The following is a 13,617-nucleotide window of genomic DNA, read 5'->3' on the forward strand; positions in this document are numbered from 1 at the left end:
GAAAGGGCTGCAGGGATTCAGGGTGGGTGGGGAACTGCTCCACTTGAAGTTCCTGCTTCCATACAACTATGAAAGGCACAGGAGCTTTGTACTTCTATGTATCCAAAGAAGCTTTGTACTTCTTTGTATTTCTCGCATTTCCAAGAAATGTTACTTCAAGTTTCAGGTTCAAAAACAGACAAATTTGGATTTACAGTACAATCCTAAGCATATATACTTAGAAGTACCACTGCGTTCAGTGAGACTTACTGCCTAGTGTTTGCAACAGACATATAATGCAATCATACACATATCTCCCGAGAAGTAACTTTTTTTAAGGACCCCCATACCTACGGTACCACCTCTCCTGGTATGCCCCGCAGAGGACCTTAAGGTCCATAAATAACAACACTTTGGAAGTCCCGAGCCCCAAAGAGGTTAGATTGGCTTCAACCAGGGCCAGGGCCTTTTCAGCTCTGACCCTGGCCTGGTGGAACGCTCTGTCACAAGAGACTAGGGCCCTGCAGGGTTTGACATCTTTCCACAGGGCCTGCAAGACAGAGCTATTCCGCCTGGCCTTTGGGCTGGACTCAGTCTACCCCCCCCCCATTTATTTATTTTTTGATGGAACCCCTTATATAGAATTTTGTATATAAATTTTCTCTTGGCTCTTTTTGCTGGCCTGTAGACCAGCATGGATAGTTGGCCCCGGTGAATATTTGACGTTTTCTCCCCTTATGGCTTTGATTTATAGGCTACCACTAAAACGAGGCTGCATTTTAAGCTGCATTTTAAACTGTATTCTAACTTATATTTTAATCAACTGTCTGTTGTTTGCTTTTGTTTTTAATGTTTTTACTGTATTTATATTCAATGTTAGCCGCACTGAGCCCGGTCTTGGCTGGGGAGGGCGGGTTATAAATAACAAAGTTGTTGTTGTTGTTGTTGTTGTTGAATCTAAGGGGGTTTACTTCCAGGTAAGTTGATGTAGGACTGTGCCTTTGATTACTTGTTTATAATAATACTTGTTTATAGTTGGCTTCAGTTACATTGCCAATGTATATTGAAAGTGATTAAAGATTATAGGTTTTTTTGTTTGTTTGGAGCTTGGTTCAGTTTTAGTGTATATAGGAGCTGATTCAGTTTTGCGTTATGTAGTTTTCAGAAAGAGGCTCATTTGCAAATCTTAATGCCATTGTGTTGTTAATCAAAGTACGTACTCACTTAATGGGTTTCTTTGTGGCGAAAAGCAAGCTGACTTTATTGTGAAATTTATTGTGATGAATGGGTTTTGTGAATGCTTCCAACACTTGTTGTGATCATGACTCCCCCATATGCCATTTTCCAAAGGGCAAGATGAAACACAGCCTGATACATAGTGCTAATATAATTTTATATTCCCATTTAAGAGAGGTGGGGCTGATGATAAGTGAGAGAATGGCCTGATGTTATGCAGTCTAAGCTGTGATTTGTGCCAGGGACTTCTACACTTTGGTCTCTTAACCACCATGTCACATGCTCCTCTCATGTAATCACGTTACAATTCCCAGGAAATGGCACCATCATAAGGACTTTCTGCAGGTGAAAAAACGTTTTGTGAATTTTCCTTTCCTTCAGACAGCAAAGGAAGCATTCTTACACATAAGGATCCACCTGCTCGCAAACTTGTTGACAAATACTTGCGCAGGTTTAACCATTCGGAATGATAAGGGTTCATCACCCTCATTATTTCCTTATCCTCTTAGCATAAGAGAAAAAAAACCCCAATGCTGTGGAAAGTTTCCAACAACACAATGTCTTGTACCCGAAGATTGGTATTTATGAGAAGATAGATTAAGCATATGCTCCTCCAAATATTACTGGACTACAGCTCCCAACGTCCCTGACAATTGACTAATGGGAAAGTTTCCCACAACATCTTGAAGCGGCATCTAGAATGTGACAGCTAGACTGGTGACTGGAAGTGGCCACAGACACCATATAACACCGGTCCTGAAAGACCTACATTGGCTCCCAGTATGTTTCCGAGCACAATTCAAAGTGTAGGTGTTGACCTTTAAAGCCCTAAATGGCCTCCACCCAGTATACCAGAAGGAGCATCCTCACCCTCATTGTTCACTGTGGTCTAGCTCCAAGGGCCTTCTGGTGGTTCCCTCACTGTGAGAAGTGAGGTTACAGGGAACCAGGCAGAGGGCCTTGTCGGTAGTGGCGCCTGCCCTGTGGAACGTGTCACGGCTAAAATGGCCGCTGTTTCTTTAATGCGAATAAAGCTGGGTCAGCATGACTCAGCGGTCTGCACCAAGTTGTATATATAAGTGAGAAATGTTAGTTTGGGCTGTGGCTGGTGTTTAGGTTGGTTGGTTGGTGCTGGTGTGTATAGCTATTCAGTCGTGTTTTGCACAAGGACTTTTAAGAATAAAACTCTGCAAGGATATCCTCGTAGACTCTTTTATGCAGACAAGGGTCCGAGGACCAGGCTGAGGAGACAAAGGGAGGTCAGAACCCTTTCCTTCTTTTTTTTTGCTTTTTACAAACACTGACAGAACGCCCTCCCATCAGATGTCAAGGAAATAAACAACTATCTGACTTTTAGAAGACATTTGAAGGCTGTCCTGTTTAGGGACGTTTTTTAATGTTTGATGTTTTATCATGGTTTTAATAGTCTGTTGGGAGCTGCCCAGAGTGACTGGGGAAACCCAGCCAGATGGGCAGGGTATAAATAGTTGTTGTTGTTGTTGTTGTTGTTGTTGTTGTTGTTGTTATTTACTCCCCAATGAGGTTTAAGCTTTCCTTGAAAAGAAAGCTTGGCCAGTGGCCAATGGCTAAATTCTGTTCTTACAATGGTCAACCAGATGTCTGTGGGAAGTCTGCAAGCAGAGAGAACTTGCTTTCTTGTTTCTGTCCTGAATCTACCAACATTCAGGTTCATCGGAAGTCCACAAGTTCTAGTGTTATGAAGGAGGAAAAACTTCTTTCTCTCCACTTTCTCTATGCCATGTGTAATTTCATAAACTCCCATCATGTCACTTCTTACTCGCCTTTTTCTTAAACTAAAAAGTCCCAAACTCTGCAATGCTTCCTCATAAGGGAGCTACTCCATCCCCTTGAAACTTTCTCAGTTCTTCAATATCCTTTTTGAGGTCAGGTGACCAGAACTGATCCCTGATCTAACTCCGATGGCTCTTATTGTCCTCTCCCAGTGTTCAAGTGAAGTTTACATCATAGTGTCATTTTCTCTTCCTAAGCTGATGTCTGGGCGACAGAGCACCTTCCTGAGAATGGCAATTTCTCTACACCAAGATTTTGGAGGTGGCAGATAAGTTCACATCTCTTGCCACTCTGCTATCTGAAGGCCAACCAGACCTCAGGTAATATAGCATATCATTTTAAAAGGAATTAGGTCTGATGATTTGTAAATTATTACCTAAAATTGGTCCTTTTTCCAGAAAACTGGATTACAAATAGCCCAGACTGTAAAATTGCTTGAAAATGAGACTGGCTGGACTTGATTCATTTTTCTTATTAAGGAGAAAATGACTCAGAATATCCTTTGCATGACATGCAGTTGAGAGTCTTGATTTCATGTTCTCATGTTTATCCAGCCTGAAAATCTGTGTATAAAAGGCCCCTTCAATAATATCTGATGTTTACTCAATTACAGCTAAGCAAGGCACAAATTATATGGGCAATGTTACCAGAATACCCCTAGCTGTTCTAATTATATGCTCAGGGATGGATTCGGTACATTAAGTATGCAATAAAGTAGGGTACTAGCCAAAGTAAGAACCCTGCTGCAGCAGACAGTGCAAATGTAATTATTCCTTCTTCACCACTCAGGAAGGCAGTGGCCAGGTTTTCATTAGGGGGAGGTGGGGTTTAAAATACCAGTAGCATCTTAGCTGTTAGTGAGAAGCTAGTGGAACCGACTTTGTGTGAGAGGTGGGGGCAGAGAAATTGCTTTTGTTTGGTACTTTTGAAAATGGAAGGCATGCGGAGAGGGAAATTATCATTGTAAAGCTAGACTTAGCAGTGGCACATGCTTATGGTCATCTGGTTATCTGAACGCTTTGCACAACTTCAAAGTCAGTGAGTCTAAAAATAATCAAGGTGGAGCAGTGAACAAAACAGGAAAACAAAGGGAACATGCAGCTTCAACTTAATCTGAGGCTACTCTTTCACCAGTGAAGGGAAAGGGAAAGGCAGAACATCAACAACAACAACATCAAACTGTAAAAATTTGAGGAAATTCAAGGAAAGAGATTGGAGTTAATTCATGAAATATCCCTTTTTTGATACAAAATGGGCTTGTGGTATTACAAGTAGATTTATGTTTTAGTTTGGATGCACAAGGAAATGGCATTTATTTATCTTTCCTTCTGGTGCTTGATCTGCAACCATTCCCTACAATGATCCACACAAATTCTCCCAAAAAGCCGAAATTGTGATGGCACCAGTTACCTAAGTCATCCAAACCGATTTTGAGGCACAAAAACAGACAACAGCTTCCCGAATAGTAGTTGTGGCTTTAAAAGGCCCTGTGTGATTGCTCAACTATGCAGTGAGCTGGGAGCCAAATATTTCTAATCTGCCTGCTACCATGCCGAAATCCAGAAAAGTACTGTCGGCCTTAAGACTCAACTGATCATACTGCTGGAACCATTCCATAAGCCTGTATGCCTACGCAGGATCCTTTCAAGTGGCTATTGTGGTTAAGTGACAACTTTCAACTGACTATGGTCAATGGGAAAACAATAGTAAATGATCAGTGAATGTCATCCCCTAGAATTCTGATTTTCATGTTCAACATTTGATTTCCTTTTTTATTTTTTTTGAGTGACAGTTCTAACTAGGTGCTTGCTAATCTCTTATACCCCTAACAAGACTGTAGAGATGATATTATTAGAACCTGTCAGTCACTCAGCCGTCCACCTTTAAGTCTTTTCTTAAATTAAAAAAATACTCATTAAATAACTTCATGTGGTGCAGAAACTGAGTGCAACCTTGTTCTGATTTGACCTTTTATTGCTATAGCAAATGTTTTTATTAAGTTCAGTGTCTTGAATATCACTGCATTTTTGCCATTGGATAATAATTCTGAGCAAGTACACACTATATTATTTCTACTTTTCTCCTCTTCTCTATATTATGGCATATGATGGTGCTCACATGGACAAGATAACTTGAATACAACCCACTAAAATGTCCATGGTCACAGTAGTACATTTTTTCTGCACTTGCTTTTTGCCCACTAGAAACTGCAGTGATACATCAGCTTGCTTGTGATAAAGAAAACTGTACTGTGTGAAGCAGCCCTTAGAGGACTCTGCCAAATGTTTGCCTGTTTTCAATTGGTGTGTGTGTGTGTGTGTGTGTGTGTGTGTGTGTGTGAAAACAGAACCTAGGGGATCTGCAGTATTTCCAAGGTTCTATTAATGCTGGGAATATTCACCCATTTCATGCCTGCTCATGGCTTTAGTGCCATTTTTTCCTTCTTGGTTACAGCATCTTTTCTTGTCTCCGAAAAATTTTCCACATCACTTGGGAAGACAGGCAAACTAATACCAGTGTACTGGAAGAAGCAAAGATCACCAGTGTGATTCTTCAACATCAACTGCGTTGGACTGCTCATGTTGTGCAGATGACTGATTATCATCTTCCAAAGCAGCTACTCTATTCCGAACTTAAAAATGGAAAGTGTAGTGCTGGTGGTCAACAAAAGAGGTTTCTAGACTGCCTCAAGGCAAATTTTAAAAAATGTAGTATAAACACCGACAATTGGGAAACACTGGCCCGCAAGTGCTCCAGTTGGAGAACAGCCTTTACCAAAGGTGTCATGGGCTTTGAAGACACTTCAACTCAGGATGCAAGGGAGAAACGTGCTAAGATGAAGGCAAGTTTGGCAAATCCACACTGTGATCAACTCCTGCCCTGAAACTAATGTCCCCACTGTGGAAGGACGTGTGGATCCAGAATTGGCCTCCCCAGTCACTTATGGACTCATTGTTAAAACTGTGTTTATGGAAGACAATCTTACTCGGCTACGAGTGATTGCCGAAGAAGTGATTATGTCATGATGACATGTAGCCCCTTAGATGTCACTGAGGGCTATGTATGATCACATCAATGACCCTAGCCATTCAGGAATATGAGAGCCAACCCCCCCCCCCATTAAGTACAATGCTTCCTTAATCGGTGAAAGGGAGGTGCTGTTGTAAATTGTGAAAATTCCCCACTTGGCATTTATAATGACGCACCAAATTGCAACTTCACACCACCATAAGACCTCCTTTATTGATACGTGTCTCATAATCCCACCTGAGGTTGCTACTGCAGGATATTACAGGGTGTGTTTTTTTTAAAAAAAAGTTATAATAACTTATTATTATGGAGGTTTGGGACAGAGACAATCAGCCAAATAGATGCACAACACAACTTATAAAATGATGGGTTCCTCCCTCCTCCACTAACTTCTGGCCTGCTGTCAAGCATGAATGATTCCTTCAAGCACACAACAGCAGAAAGCAGGAAAGGCGCATAAATCTTTGAAATGCTCACTAATACTTTTAGCTCCTTTATCCACACTGAGAAGGAGAGTTTTATGCAAGACACTTGGTTGCTCTGGAAACATTTCACAACCCTTCTGGCGAATTCACACAGCAAAGTGTGGACATAATATGCCTCAGTGGCTTTTACCATCCTCCGAAGCAGCAGCGAGGGCTAGGGGAATATTACCTCAAGTCATTCGCACTTGTTCTCGTGCAAACTGTCTCAGAGGATAAGCAGCCCAAAGACAGGCATTATATATTTTTTCTTTATTAGAGCAATTGAATGTCGTCGCAAGGCTTTTGTTTTGTTTTGTTTTGTTTTTCCTAAGGAAAGCCTGTGCTTTTATCTCCACAGCGCAGAGATAGGAAAGGCTTTAAATAATGCATTCTTATACCAATTTAATGTGCAGGAGGAAAGTGTCAGAAATGGCTGGCCAGGGAGGAGAATGAAAAGTGGAACTCAAATGTCACACCTGAAATTGGTTGTGAAATGGTCCAGGGCTGCAATAGCAGGAAATGCAGCTGGGGAAGTAAACATTCCCCAGTCATGTTTACCCAACCAGTAGCTGGAGGCAGGCAGTCCTTTACCCCTGAGACTTGAAGGCAGTTTGAGAGGAGGATTGTAGGGAAGTTCAGACTATGTGCTCATTTTGCTGATACCTCAGATAAGCAGGTTTTTCAGGTTTCTGTATTATCTGAAAAACCTGTTTGACCAGAGGCAACAGACAGATAAATGAAACGTGTATATACAGCAGGGGGAGCCAGTGTGGTGCCTTCTAGAAGTTGTTCAGTTCCAACTTGCAGGCATGGTTAATGATCAGGAAAGGTAAGAATTGTAGGCAGTGATGGAGAAATTCAGTTCACATTTGAAGGTGAGCCTACCTGAAACAATAGGCAACCCAAAACAGAGCCAGCCTTTGAAATTTGCACTTCTCCAAATCTTGTAGTTCTCCAGCCCAGTAATGGCGACAAAAATGCATATAATTGGGTACATTGCATATATGAGTGAAAATAGCATACAGCAATTCATCATATTAGGGAAAATTGCTTTACAAAAATATATACAAAATGCTGGTGAATTTTAATATTTTTGAAAAAGATAAAAAATTGCAAACTGATGTGGAAATGTAGACTACTAAACTTAAGACTGGAAATTGAGGGAAATCAAAATGGACACTTTTGTCCATCCCTAATTAGAGGTCACCACATTGTCTACTCTGGTGTACACCATGGAAAGTGATAACCTCTCTCAAGTCACTTCCAGCTCTCTCTTTGATCTCTACCAAAAAGAGATAAGAAACCTTTTAAATAAGCTTGGTCTAGAGTGCAGAGAAGCCAATCAGCCCAAAGAACCAGACCTCTGCACCTATTTGATTTTTTCCAAGAAACTAACCATCCTAGATATTTGGCATTTCTTCTCCAAGAATCCTTGGGTTCTTCGCTTTAAACAACTCCAAAGTCAAATCAATGTAAATGAAATGTTCAGCACTGTTGCAGAACATCCTCTTGTTTGCTACTTCATATTTACTCTTCTTGTATTTTGTGTTTTTAAGCTGCTTTAAATCTATTTTGTAAAGAAAAGCAGGATGGATACTTTAAGTACGGTAACTACAAATTGGCTGATCCTAAAATGTGAAGATATCTACTGCCCTCCTCCCACACAAACTGCCTGCGCTTGCTGTCTGTCACAAATGAGGCTTCCAGAGGCTGACTCACTTGCCCACTCACTGCTTGTAAACAGCCCACCCATACCTTTACCACGGCATGCTGGGGAGACATGTGACTACTGTGGGTGGTACATTGTGTTCACGATACATCAGATTTGAGCCTGCCACTTGAACCACCCAGGATGTCCAATTTGGTCCTAGGAGGCCTGTCGCAGGATGACCGCCTAATTCCAATATTTCAAGCACTCAAAGAGGCACAGCTTTCTAAGGCTTCAGGGTTTAAGCAGCCAAAAGTTTCTTTAGAAATAACTCTGAAAGAGTTTTCCATTTCCCTCACTTCGGTTGCCCCAACACCTTTATGTTAATACATGCAATTCCCCATTCACATTCCCTTTCCTGACTCCAGTTCAGTTGAGAAAGCAATACCCCGATGGAGTATGAATTTGCTGCTGCACTCAAAGTAGGCCTTGAACTCTGTTTCTTAGTTCAAAGAGCAGAATCCTACCATCACCATGCGGTGGCACTTTTAAATGGCCAGATATAATTGGGTTCAGTGGAGTTCAAAGCTGTTCTCCAGCTTTCCACATATCAAAGCCCATTGATTCTACAGCGGCAGAAGTGCATTGAAATGCAGGCAGAGTGTGATAAGAAACTTATGAGCAGAGCAACTTTGGATCAGACGTGTTTCGGTTCCTGTATATTGTACGCATCTTGGTTTGGGTGTGGTTCCCTTGAGGGTAACTGATCCTCTCTTTTAATTGCTGCAAAAACATAAATAAAATAAAATAAAATAAAAATACACCATCACATCCCACCTCCCCCATGTTCTTTCATAGCAGATACTTTTGGAACACATTTACATTTTTTTCTCTCTCCTTAAATGTCAAGGCTTTCTCCAGAGATTGCTCATTCATTCTATTTATTTTCTTGGACATGGTTTTATAAACCTTCCCCGAAGAGCTCGCGGCTATTAACTTTGCCGAACAGTCGCTCAAGTGAGAGTTAAAGGCAAATGGTCTAACAGAAAGTAATGGGCTGAAGCACGTTCAGGGTATTCATCTGCTCCCAGTCTCATTTCAATAATTCTTTCCCAAGCATTGAATTGGGGGTGGGGTGGGGGAGAGATAAAGAAATACCGGTTGATGTTCTGACTGTGAGACATGGATTCTGTCATTAATACATGTGCTGAGCCTTTAGAGTGGATCCACCTCTGTCTATAACTGTGCCTTGGAGAGAGCATCTCATGACAGGAGTTAGCCGTTTACGTAGCATAGTATAACCTTGCTGTGACCCTCCTTCGGAGCACTCGTCTCCCATGATGTAAGATAGGGGTGGGTAACCTCAGGCTCAGGGGCTCCGGAGATTCCTGAAGCCACACCCCCTGCTCCACTCCTTTCTCAAGTGCTTTCAACTGGCTTGAATTTGTCCCCGAAGTGCACCTCGCATATGTGCTGAATAGATGGCACGGTTGGGCGGTTGTAGACACCTCAAATGCATAAGGCAGGGGTAGGGCCTGGAGACCAAATGCTGCTTTCAAGGTCTCTCTGTCTAGCCCCCCAGACTGCCCTGAGGCTACACCTCCCCTCCCCAAGCCCCCCTCCTAGCCATCTCTATCCTCTACCTCCCCTGAGAGATTTTGTCTAGGTAGAATTGTGTTTTCTTTTGCCTGAATGGAGGTGTGTGAGAGAGTAGAAGTTTCTTGTTGGCAGTGTTGAGATGTAACTCAGCTTGCCATGTAGTGGGACATACCTGCATGGGAAGGGTTGATAGAAAGGAAACTCTAGCCTTCCCTTCTTGTGTTGACCAATAGAGTTGCTGACCTCATTTCGTACTTCCTTCTTCCTCATTCTTACCTAAGGAGAGGCAATGTCTTTGTGTCTCCTGCTGGGATTAAAGAGCATCTCCTCCTTAGATTAAAGAGCATCTTTGCCTCTCCTCCTTAGTTAATTAGAACAAGGATCTTTTCTGTCAAACACCTATTTCCTGCAAAAATGACGGCTTTCTTATTTTCCTAAACTCAGAGTCTCCATGTGATTATATCCAGGGGAAAGTGTTTTCCTTGAAAAAGGGACTCGTCTTCTGTGAGAATGCTAACTTAAACACCAACGTACCTGACATTTGCATAGCTAGAGTGCAGGCAGCTGGAAGAGCTTTAGCCATTGCTCTGCCCACTTCTGTCTCTGGCTATGCCCACATTTGCCTCTAGCTATGCCCAGCGTCAGCATGCAGGCCCCGAAAGGGCTGTGGCCCTACTGCAAGGACTGGGAACAACCAGTGCCAGATTTACGTATAAGCTGAACAAGCTATAGCCTAGGGCCCCACTCTCTTGGGGGGCCCCAAAAAAATTAAAGGGGAAAAAATGATGTACATTTCCAAAATATAAGATAAAAAACAAATAAAATAAAGCCTACATACAGCAACAGTTTTTGGTGTTGTGTAGTCTCCTATGATGTAAGTAATGGGCCCCGCTTGCTAGCCTGCTCCCAAAAATATCATTGGATTGCTCATTTCTGTATCAGTTACTTTGATAAAATACATAATTTGTTATGTGCAAATGGCTTTAGATACCTATTAGGTCCATACATTGCCATATAGCATATATTCAACACAAAAAAACCGTGACAATTTGTTGTTGACAAAGGACAGCTGGACATATAAAGGGCCCCATTACCTTCAGTAGCTTGGGGACTCATCAAACCTAAATCCGGCCCTGGGAACAACTTTGGTGGTTTAGCATGGCAGAACAGATCAAAGGTGTGTGGTTAAAAATAAGATTGCTAGGGGCTTGGCCTGGAAGCAATGCAGACAAATTCATTTTAGAAATTGATTTGGCAGCATAGGATCCCTGAAGCTAAATTATATAGAAGCGGTGTAGCAGAGTGGACGAGAATCTGCTTTGCATTCAGAAGGTCCCAAATCCAATCCACAGCATCTCCGGGTAGAGACTAGGAGAGACCCTGTCAGAAACCCTTTATATCTGCTGCCAGCCAGTGTACGCACTGCAAGCTGTGTGGTCTCATGTGGTCTCATGTCATGCAGATTCTTATCCTGTTCTTATCCTGCTATGTATAAGAAGTTTCATTCTTCTTTGTAAGTCACCTTGGGAGGGTTTTGTCCTGAAATATGGGCTATTAGTTAGTTAGTTAGTTAGATAGATGATAGATAGATAGATAGATAGATAGATAGATAATGCCAATGTTCCTGGCAGTATCCGCCACCCTCACTATAATAAAACTTCAGACTCTTCTTCTTTGGAGATCACTCGTAGCATTGTCTTCCACGAACACAGTCTGAACAGTGAGGCCGTAAGTGACTGTGGAGGCCAATTCTGGATCCACACGTCCTTCCACAGTGGGGACATAGGTTTCTGGGCAGGAGTTAATCACAGTGAGGGTTTGCCAAATGTGCCTTCCTCTTAACACGTTTCTCACTTTCATCCTGAGTTCAAGTGTCTTCAAAGCCAATGACACCCTTTGGTAAAGGCTGTTTTCCAATTGGAGCGCTCACAGGCCAGTGTTTCCCAGTTGCCAGTGTTTATACTACATTTTTTAAAGATTTGCCTTGAGAAAGTCTTTACCCCTCTTTTGTTGACCACCAGCATTACACTTTCCATTTTTAAGTTTGCAATAGAGTAGTTGCTTTGGAAGATAATAAAACGGAATGCCTACTTCAAAATCACTGTAGTATAACGAACAGAATGTGCGGGAGAAAGACTGAAATTCCCGTTCATTTGATAAACACACTTGACTCCTATTAAGAAGCCATTTAAGTGAATACACATTGTATGTGTGTGGGTGCTCTTTTATATATAAACTTGCTGAAATAGCTTAGATTTCTATTTTGAACAGTAGTTTCTAAAAAGCATATTGTTCCTACCCCTTTGAAAAGAACTTTTTTAAAAGCTAAGAAAATTAACTGGCACTCTTGTAATGAATAACATCAAGCTGTACATTTAGGATTTAAAATAATAATAATACTGTATTGGATTCAGAGAGACCAACGGGTCCTTTGTAGTCCATTGTGAAAACAATGATATTCCACTGAAAGGAAATTAATGTAGCTAAGTAATTTTTAAAGCCTAGCCATTTACTCCCTATTAAATTCTTTTTGTGTGTGCCCCAATGAAGCCTATTAGATTACTAGCTATACCTATTTTGATCATTTCAGCCCATGCAAATTTCTCTCTTTCCAGCCCCTAACCATTTTGACAGTCCATTTGAATGGATGGACTAGTCTAGTTTGGTCCATATCACTTTTGCATATGTTCATTTATATAGTCATTCCTCCTGTGTCTGGTTTAATCTGAGATTATTATTATTTTTTAAAAAGTATTCAAACAATTTGTATTTAAACACAACTAAATACTATTTTGAACAAACTTTTAAACAAAACATACCTTTCTAAATCAATTCTTTCTCAGAATATGCCATTCTAAATACCTTATTGTAAAACTTGTATTTTTAAAATGCATTATGAAAATATGGAGTAATGCAAAATCCAAAGGATGATTACACTCCGACCCACACATTAGTTTGGGAGGGGCAGATCTGGTCAGTTCACAAACAGGGGATTCCCCCAGCATCCTTACTCATTATGCAGCCTGACTTCCAGTCTCAGCTTCCCACTTTGCAACTTAAAAAAGCCCTATATAATCAGACATATTCTTTAGCCTGTTGCAAATTGCTCCTCTCACCAATGCGTGAGTGATTACAGTAACATAGGTATGTCAACTCCCATCAAGACTTTCTATGCCCACTGATTGATAGCGACAAACATGTGATATGCCTGGGTATATTCTTGTATCATAGAAAAGAAGTCCTGATGCATGCAGGATCCAGAGGGATAAAGAACTAAACCATTTGCTTCAGCCATTTTTCTTCAGAACTTTCAGAGGGAAAGCAGGTATTCATTACAGCCAGGACTGAGCTGACACCAATTCACCACCACCCCTTTAAAATCATTTTCTTTTAGGTGATTTGACACACACCTTGCAAAAGTGTTCAGATATTTATTTAACTTGCCCTCCGTGAGATAACAACGTCTGATTGGCTGTGATTTCTAGCGTCTGATGAGTCATGGTATGACAGATGTAGTGTCATGGTGACATCATTTTGATCTCTATAGAGTAATTTGAGAGAGAGGAATTGCCCATGTGACGACTGAAACAGGAGGAAGAAAAAGAAGCAGGGTGTTGAATGGTTTCTTTAAATGTAAAGGTTCATCATTGTTCCACTCCATGTGTATGTCTTTAAGGGGCCAGAGCAAGGGCCAGAGCAAGATAACGAGACCCAGCTTTACAGCTGTGTAACATAGCAGGTGCTGCTGAGTTGTATTTGATTAAGGTGTGTCAGCATCTGGGTGTAGTATATAAGGAGCAGCACCTAGCTCTCCCATTCCCCTGGGGGATGGGTTGGTGGTTGGGTCAT

General features: G+C 41.4%; 1 long non-coding RNA gene across 1 annotated transcript; it reads left to right on the forward strand.

The window, feature by feature from the left end:
• Positions 1-583: 583 nt before the first annotated feature.
• On the forward strand, positions 584-13,161 carry LOC310703916. The gene is made up of 3 exons (XR_014524467.1): positions 584-956; positions 3,225-3,347; positions 13,000-13,161. It is a non-coding gene; the product is annotated as an uncharacterized lncRNA (long non-coding RNA).
• The last annotated feature ends 456 nt before the right edge of the window (positions 13,162-13,617 follow it).

This window comes from Podarcis liolepis (genome assembly GCF_965112155.1).
Source record: "Podarcis liolepis genome assembly, chromosome: 3".
NCBI lineage: Eukaryota > Metazoa > Chordata > Lepidosauria > Squamata > Lacertidae > Podarcis > Podarcis liolepis.